Here is a 9,962-nt window from a genome sequence, read left to right on the forward strand (position 1 = left end):
ACAACAGACATGAGCAAATAAAATTATTCCTTATCTCTCAAATTCAATAACCTGAAATCTGATGTCATTAGCCATAATAATAAATGAGAAAGGAATCAGGCATTTGAGTTTGAATAGTTGAATAAAATGATACATGTGTAGTATCCTTGGTTATTGACCAGGGCAAGTATGTTTTTGAATGTATGTGTCTGGGCGTGTGTGTGTGAGTTAAATGCAAAGGTAGACTGATGTACTTGTAATGATGGATATAATCTTGGTTCTATTATGCAAACATTTTTTATTGATCAGAAAATGTCATAACATCCCAATTATTGCATATTATCATCAGAGAAAAGGCAGTTTTCTTTATTTAAAGGACTCTCTAATTTACTCACTTAAATACAAGCAAAAATTACTACTGTTACATGGTTTATTTACTGGTGGAGATGAACTTTAAGTTTTAATTCTCTATCCAGGTACTCTAAAAATTCAATATATTTTTTCTTAACTACCTGTAAAACTTCAATGAGTACTGTTTTATTGTATCTGAACAGTGCTTTTCAATCTGTAGGTTAACACCTGTTACTGCTATTTTCCACAGGGAGCATCAAGTAATACTATTTTTTTTAACTTTTAAATTCAGACAATAGAATTCCCAGAAGAGTAATGGGAAACCATACAAGGGTGACCATGTTTATCCTAGCAAGTTTGACTGATGACCCACAATAGAAAGTTGTGTTATTTATCTTCCTGCTTCTCACCTACTTGCTCAGCATCACTGGCAATCTAATCATCATCACACTCACGCTGATGGACACTCACCTCAAGACAACCATGTATTTTTTCTTTTGGAATTTTTCCTTCTTAGCAATCTCTTTTATTACCACATGCATCCCTAAATTGCTGGTTATTATGGCAACTGGGGACAAAACTATTTGCTATAAGTGTTGTGTCATACAATTATTTTTTACCTTCCTTCTTGGAGCATCTGAATTTTACCTGCTGGAGGCCATGTCCTATGACCACTATGCTGCCATCTGTAAGCCCCTGCACTACACAACCATCATGAACAGCAAAGTCTGCACACACACAGCTCGTGCTCAGTTGTTGGCTTGCTGGGTTCTTCACCATTTTTCCACCACTTATCATGGGTCTAAACTTTGACTTCTGTGCCTCCAACGTTGTTGATCATTTCTTCTGTGACACTACTCCCCTCCTGCAGATCTCCTGCTCAGACACAAGGCTCATCGAGACAATGGGTTTCCTCTCAGCTTCAATGACACTTGTGGTCACGGTAATGGTGATAGATAATATCATACACCTACACTGAATTGACAATCCTAAAAATCCCTTCAGCTCATCAGAGGAGGAGGGCATTTTCCACATGTTCTTCCCACATGGATGTGATTTTCCTCTCTTATGGCAGCTGCATCTTCATGTACATTAAACCCTTAGTTCAACAAAGAATTTCTTTTTCCAAGGGAATTGTAGTACTCAATATCTCAGTTGCTCCACTTTTGAACCCTTTTATCTACACCCTAAGGAACCAACAAGTGAAAAAAGCCTTTGTGCATATGTTACAAAGGATTGTCTCTTTCTCAAAGCAATGAATACATTGTTGCATTATATAAAGGGTATGGAAAGAAGGGTCTAAAATAATATCAACATATTCATTAGTAGCTTCCAGTACGCAGTTTATATTGTTGTTATTCTTCCTATACTTTGATATTCATCTTTGTATCTCTTTTCAAGCTTTATTTTTCATGTCTTTGTTCCAAAGAAGATAATTTGCATTTTTTTCTCCATTAGATATTTTTTTCCTCATCTCATTTCCTTTCCTTAGATATCTGGAAGAAATAAAGCCAGTTTTTTTTTAATCAGTCTCTTGTTTTTAGGTATTTTAGTTTATCAACACTGTGAAATATTGTTTCATTTAAATAATATTTAATGCATCACACAATGCATAGTTTATGATACTATCCTGTACTTAATAAATTATTAGTTGCAGTCAGTTACAACATATTTAGATTAATATTTTTTTGATATATTACATTTAAAGTTTTTTTTAAAAAGCTGTAGCAGATATTAGCCATCAGTGTTGATACTCATTTTTGGAAATGTTATTTATTCTAAAAACCTAAAAACCAGTCTACAGAAACTAGTTTTTTAGTTTCTATATGAGAGATATTTACATTTATAAGTATTTGAAGTATGGTTGACAGAAAATTTGCATTATTTACTTATTTAAAATTAATAATGAAATCCAATATATAATCAGTGTTCCATACCAGATAACTCCCTTACAATTAATTTGGAACTTGGAATACTTCTGAAGCTTACTTGGAATAGCTTGATAAATGAATGTTTTAAATGATGAAATAATGATTCTTATTGTATTTACTCTTCTCAGTAATTTTTTATATCTGATATAGTATATATATATACACATATGGATACATATGTGTATATATATATACACATATGTGTATATATATATGTTTGTGTGTGTGTGTGTTTCTTTATGCATGCCCCCATTAGTGAACTCAAAATTGTGGAAGAATCCTGTTTTTGAGGAAAGGTTTCCTAGTGTACAGCTATAATCTATTAACAGAATCTGAAATCAATACCTGTGTCATGATCAGAATTTCACAACATGAAATATAACAAAAATGTTTTCATATAGATGAAATTTTTGTTTCAGAAGTGTGGGTGTATTAGGCTACAATATTGTTATCCATTTCTTCTTTTAGTTTTAACTGTGTCTTGATTTGAAAAAAGAAATATGTTTGAAAAATGCCGTGTAAAGCAGCAGAAAAAAACATGGCCAGTTAGGAAAATACACACAGTAAAACTTGACTAGACAATTGTACATATTTCTCTGAAATATGTAGAATGAAGTTGATTTAAAAAGATGTTTGTGTTTATAATATGATTTCATGAAGAAATAGTAATTTAAGTAGATGGTTATATTTTTCCTTTGATCATTCGTGTATGCACTTTTTTCCTCCATTTTGAGAAGTCATTATCTAAATTTAGAAATTTTAAGAGTGCAGAAAATGAAAAAAAACACAAATATAACATTTTGAGAAAGAGAATAAAGTAAAACCTATGGATTTTATCAATACTTTCAGTGGGCTTGATTCTGTTTTGTGCCAATTAGAATGAGTTTGCTAAAATAGTGTGTTCAAATGAAACCATTAATTTATCACTGAACTATTCTATAATAGTTTATTTGTATATTTTTAAATAGTTAATAATATACCTTTTATGTTAACACTATTGAGTTATAATTTGCATACAATAAAATTCATATATTTAAGTGTGAAGGTTCATCGGTATGACAAACGCCTCTATCCTCTAATACCACACCCTAATAAAGAAAAATTTCCATCTTTCCAGAAAAGTCTATTGTGCCAATTTGAAATTAGCTTCCCCTGTTGTTACTACCAAAACAAGCCACTGCATTGTTTTCCATTAATGTAGACCAGTTATGTCTGTTTCAGATTTTAATATTAATGGGCAATACATTATGCACTCTTTTCCTCTGTCCAGTATCCTTCACTAGGTACAGTGTCTGAGATGCATCCAAGTGTTTTTGTGTATCCATGATTTTAATTGTGATGTTAAGTTAAATTTAATGTAATTTTGTATATAGTTTGGTTTAAACCCAGTATCTTTATAATTGCTTTCCATTTGTCCTTTTTGGTTTTGGTTTTTCTGTTGCTTTTTACTACCGCGACACGCAGAACCTAAGGTGACCTCCAAAGTTCCCTCACCACCTGGCATCCACACTTTTATGTAATTTCCTCCCCTTGAGTCCAGGCATGGTCTTGATTGCTTTCAATCAATTGAATATGGCAATAGTAATGGCATGCCACTTTGTGAACATTGTGTCTTGTATTTCAGAGAAGATGGGATGAGGTTGTGTTATTTTATATAAAACTCTATCTTAGCAGAGGGGAGCAAGAGATTCTCCTTACATGTCTGATAGAGTAGATGGTCATGTTAGAGAATTCCATGTGGCAAGGAAGTGTGGGTGATCTCAAGGACTATGGATAACCTCTAGGACCTGTGGTTTGCCTTCAGCTGAAAGCTAGCAAAAAGGCAGAGCCCTCTGTCTTTTACCAACAATGAAATTCATTCTACCACAAATGAGACTGAGCTTGAAAGTGGATTCTTCCAAAGTAGACCTCCAAATGAGAACAAAGAATATACAACTTGGTACTGTCATTACACACTGAGAAGAACACTCATGTAAGCTGTGCCCAGACTCCTGGCCCACATTAACAGGGATATTATAAATATGAATATTTATACTCCTAAGTTGGTGGTAATTTGCTATGCAGGGATAGAAAACTAGTACAACTGCCATTTTGTTTTGAAGGTTGAGTGAATTTTTCTAATAGTCTATATTATTTTCTCAAGTGGCCAATTGGCCATACTCTCTTTATTATTATCGTAGTTGTGTCTTAAGGCTATCATATGCATTCTTAACTTACCAGAGTCTATTTAGCATTAAGGCTATGTACCTTCATACTTTACACCATAGGCTTTGCACTTTTTACTTCCTGCTGTTAATTGACACTGTATACAACATGCTTCCTCCTTGCAATGGTAGCAAATTTAAAGCAGTGTAATTTGTCCACTCCCTGTTGTGTGACTGTTGACAGTTTTTAAAAATTCTACATGTCTACATATTTAGGATATAATTTCTTTGCACTACACAATCAGTTTAACTATGAAAATAAAAATGTAGTCTTTAATTTTTCTATTCAGTATTTTCATTTCTCATACACTTTCTTTCTGAGAAGTGAGTTTCCATCTGGCCTTATTTTTCTTTGGCCTAAAAAACACACTTAGCATTTCTTTCATTTGAAGTAGGATGGTAAAGGATTCATTATGCTTTCATTTCTGTGAAAACTTCCTTATTTACATCTCACTGATGAATGAAGTTCTTTACAAATATAATAGAATTATGGGTTGCCTCTTTTTTTCCTTTTTATCACTCATAAACCTTTCCTCACCGTTGCCTGGGCTCAATTGTTTCTGATGAAAAGTCAGTGACTATTATTATACTCTTCCACTGTGGGTAATATATATCATTATCTCACTACTTTCAAGATGATTCTTTCCTTATTGGTTTTAAGTAGTTGGTCTATGATGTCCTTACCTGTGGTGTGTATGTGCACACATGTGTGTGTAAAGAATTTGGCTGATCTTTTTGGATGATAGAGTATTTTGTAATTTGAGATTGTTTCCAGATATTATTTATTAAATGTTTTTCAACCCCAAGTGCATTCTCTTTTTATTTCCATCACCCCAATAGCAGGTATGCTAGAATGTTTACACTGTCACGGATATCCTCGAAGCCATGGTCGTTTGTCTCCATTGTTTTTATTTTTTCTATTCATTAGATTGAAATAGTCTATTAATCTCTCCTGAGGATAATGAATTCTTTCTTCTGCTTTCCCCAATGTGCCCCTAATGAACTTAGTGCATTTTTATTGTTACTTCCTTTTTGTTCTAGAATCTGTATTTGTTCTCTTTTTGTAGTGATTCTTTCTCTGCTGAGATTCCCTATCAGTTCACAGATAAATAATTTTCCTTTATTATTGAAACATATTTGACTTAAAATTCTACCTTATGCCATACATAAGAATCAACTGTAAGTGTATCAGAGATCTAAATGTAAAAAAAGAAAATTGACAATACTAAAAGCAAATGTGGGTGAATTCCTCTTTTACTTGGATGTGAGGAAAGGCTTAATGATTCCTCAAAATACAAAGAGGGAAAAAGAAAATTGACACATTTGACATTGCAAAAATGAGAGCAATGTGTTTTCATGGTATTCACAAAAAGACATTCGTCCTCATAAGCAAAATAAAAACTTCCTGTCATGCTAGGGGGAAACATTCACCATACTTAGCACAGATGAAAGTTCAATATCCTGATATATAAAGAACTCTTTAAAAATGTGAGTAAGACAAAACCATGATAGAAACAAGATGCATAAAAGTTCATAATTAAGTATAAAATACATATATTATATAATATGTGTATATATACATGTGCATACTTAAACGTGTATATATGAAAAACCATTCAATTTGTGAAAATATATTCAACCCCACAATTAGAGTTAGAGAAATGTAAAGTAATACTCATTTACCATTTCTCACCTATCAAACTGACAAAACTTACAATGTATAACAACCCACTGTTAGTGAAGCTATAGCAAAAGAGAAACCCTCATCTTTGCTGATTAGAATGAAAAGCGGTTGAATTCACGTAGAGAACAACTTAGCAAGAGTTTCCCAAAAATATGTAGGGTTTGCCTTTGATTCAGCAATTACAATTTTAAGATTTTACCCTAAAGGTCTGCCACAAACACTATGAACAGGTTATTCATTGCTATATTCTTTGTAATTGCTAAAACTGGAAACCACCCATTAGTCCATGTATGGGAGAGGGGTTGAATACACTATGGGACATCCTCACAATGAGGGACTATGTAGCTGAAAACAAATTTGACATATATCTAAAATTGATATGGAGTGTTTAACAGGATATACTGTTAAATGAATACAACAAATGAAACAGGGTGTTTATAGTATGCTATACTTACATGTTTATAGTATAGTATCCTTTCATAAACATTTCTTTTTGTTCTGCCAAATATAGTTTCCTATGTGTAGTTATGTGTGTAAAATAAACTTCATATCTTGAGATAACTGTAGATTCACATGCAGGTGTCAAAAGTAATAAACCAAGATCCTATGCACCTTAACTAAATTTTTCAATGGCAACGTATTGCAAAACTACAGTATAATACCATAACCAGAATAGAGCAAAGGCACAGAATGTGTAAATCAGCCCAAGGATCCCTCATGTGGGTCTTTTATGCCCATGCCCACCTCTCTCCTGCCCACCCCCTCCTTAATCCTTTGCACCAATGAATTTGTTTTCAATACGATAATTCTGTCATTTCATGAATACTATAAAAATGCTGTTAAACAGTATGTATCTTTTGGGACTGGTTTGTCCGGACTAAACATATTTTTTTAAGATTCATCCAGTTTGTGCATGTATCAGCAGTTTGTTCCTTTATTGATGAGTAATATTCCATGACATGGATGTACTATGATTTGTTTAACCATTCACACTGTGTTATTTCCAAATTTTGGCTATTATGAATATGATATTACCAAAATTTATGTACAGTTTTTTCATGAACATATGTTTGCATTTCCCTGGGAAAAAGTTTAGTTAACTGTGTTTTAGGGTGGCTGTAGCATTTCACATCCTCACCAGTGATGGACGGTTTCTTGATGTTGGCAGCACTCAGGATTGTCACTATTTTCTTAGCCATTTTGGTAGAATTGTAGATCTATCTCATTTTTGTTTTAATTGCCTCTTCATGTCTGCCCATTTTAATTGCATTTTTTTTTTACTGTTGAGTTTTGTGAGTTGTAAATTGGCTGTTGAGCCAGCGATTGAGATGATTTTTAAACAAATTTTGGTTATTATATTTTTATTGTTATATTTTTCCTTTCTAACATTCCTCTTTGCTTCTCTTTTCCTTAGGTGAGACTTTTTCATTGATTCAGTCATGTTTATAATTGCTTCTTGAAGCATTTTGTAAAAGCTTTTCTAAAATCTTTTCAGGTAATTCTGGCATCTCTGTATTCTCATTGCTATCATCTGTTTATTTGCTTATTTATGTTCAATGTGTGATATTTCCAGTTCTTGATATGCAGAGTGATTTTTGAATGAAACCGGGACATTAGGGGCACTTTGTTGTTTATTTCTGCATCATACGCTTTCTGTTTTACCTGTCCTCCTCTTACCCTCTTCTTGGCACAATATGATCCAGTTCTACCTCTTTACTACCAGGTGAGTGTAGAAGCCCATGTTCCCTAGTGGTCTCAGGTGGAGTGGGCTCTTCATTACTCCTGGAAGGTAGTGGTCAACTCAGCTACCCCCTGTTCTTCATTTATCCCTCCCTGACTGAGAGGGGCCTGGTCACTGCTTTCCATATGGCCTCCACTGACATCATGGTGGGGGGTGGTCTCCTTACCACTGGTGAGTATGAAAGTCTGTACTAGGCCTCCTCTGACACCACCACACCTGAAGGGCAGGAGTTGCTCATTAATGCTGGGGGTTGTTGAAAGTCCTGCTCCCACACTTGGGCTCCACCGATACTTCATTGGGGAGGGGCTTCTTATTTCCTGGTAAGGATGAAAATCCCAGCTCCTTACTTAGCCCTTCCTGAGTCCACACTTGTGTGGATACTGAGTACCTTTTAACAACTTGTCAAGTGTGAAAGTTTAAGCTCTCCACTCAGCTTTTACCAAGGTTTTCTCCCTGGGGTGTTTATCTAGATTGGAGAGGTTATGTATAAAGTTCATTTACTTGCCACGCTGCCCTTTTCCCTATTCCTTGACTGGAGAAAGTAAGCTTTTGATGAGTTTTTTTGTTTGTTTGCTTCTTTCTGTGTTGCTGTTTTCAAGTCTGGGTTGTATAAGACAAAAAGAAAACCTAGGGAACTCACCAATATGTAGTTCTTGGGTCCAAAATCTTTAACTATACTGTCTTTTTTCCTCCATTATTTTTATATTTGTTTTTGTTATTCTGAAAACAGAATGCAAAGACTTGAAAACCAAAGTACAGATGAAGTTTACTGAGCTAAAGCGGTATGCATGCTGAGCAGCACCAAAAGAGTTTTCTGCTCAAAAGGGCTGGGTTCAGGAAGACAGCTTATATGGCTGTTTGGGACAATGTGAGGATATGGGGAATGGAGAGGGACAGGGAGGATGTGAGCTGTGAGGGAAGCATGGGCTAAGTGAGCTGCGAGGGGGACATGAGTTGTATGAAGCATGGGTCATAGTCTGTTAATCAGCAGTTCACACAAGCAGGATTGTTTATGCAAGGTTGTGGCTATTTCATGAAGATTAGTAGACTTGCTGGTGTCAGTTTGATTTGTTTTATTACAGCAAGGGCAGGGGTCTCTATCAACACCTTAAGGGATCTTTAGCATGTTAGCCTGGCTCAGTTGCACTCTATTTCTTCTTTGTAGTTTTATGGGTAAAATGGGAGTTCAAGCAAATCAACATGATTACCAAAGCTATTTATCATTCCAACTTGAGGTTTTTATATAATGTCCATGATTCTTAGCTGTACTTCACAGAAAAGATAGGGAAAATCGATTTATTTCAATTTCTGCAGTTGTGGAATTTCTATAGTATTGAGAGAGAGAGGGAGAGAGAGAGAGGGAATAAGGAAAAATATATCTATTCCTTTATTTAAAAACAATTAAAGGATAAATCAGAGACTAGTAATGTTGTATGATTACAGTGGTGTTGGGGGTTTGGAATGGATTCAAGGGTATTTAATGTGGTGTGGAGAGTATACCTGAGCATACATCTCTGTATATATCTTCTCCTGACATTCAGAAACATGCTAATCCTTCATATATTCAAAAAATAAAATTAATATAATCATTATGTTGGGAGAAAAACCCTAATATTTAATTTAAGGAGAAACAAATGAACCAAACAATATTTGTATGAATAATTTGTCCACCCTAAAGAAGGAAAATGGAAAGAACTAACCCAAATAACATTTTTTACATTGGTTTGGAGTACATGATTTTAAATTGAAGATAAACAGAATTCTAGCTTATTTAAATCAAATTACTAGACTTCACTTAAAAACTATGACTAGCAATTCAAAACTTCATTCTATATATTTTTTCTATGATTCAGTAAATATGTAAATTTATAGTAATAATGGAAGCCAAAAAGCAGAGAGATAGACTAGATCTTGCACGGATTTGAATTGGAGGTATCAGTATGAAGCATGTGTCAGTCAAATAGACAAAGAAGTAGATAGGGATGACTGTGAACATATATTTGTATACACGCATAACCACAGTAACAATGAACACTCTCAATCATGGTTTTCAAATTTCATTCTCCATTTAT

General features: G+C 34.1%; 1 pseudogene; it reads left to right on the forward strand.

Moving 5' to 3' along the window:
• The first annotated feature begins 645 nt into the window (after window positions 1-645).
• Window positions 646-1,589, forward strand: LOC119543460 (annotated as a pseudogene).
• Window positions 1,590-9,962: the final 8,373 nt, after the last annotated feature.

The sequence above is a fragment of the Choloepus didactylus genome, chromosome 8, assembly GCF_015220235.1.
Source record: "Choloepus didactylus isolate mChoDid1 chromosome 8, mChoDid1.pri, whole genome shotgun sequence".
In the NCBI taxonomy this organism is placed as follows: domain Eukaryota; kingdom Metazoa; phylum Chordata; class Mammalia; order Pilosa; family Megalonychidae; genus Choloepus; species Choloepus didactylus.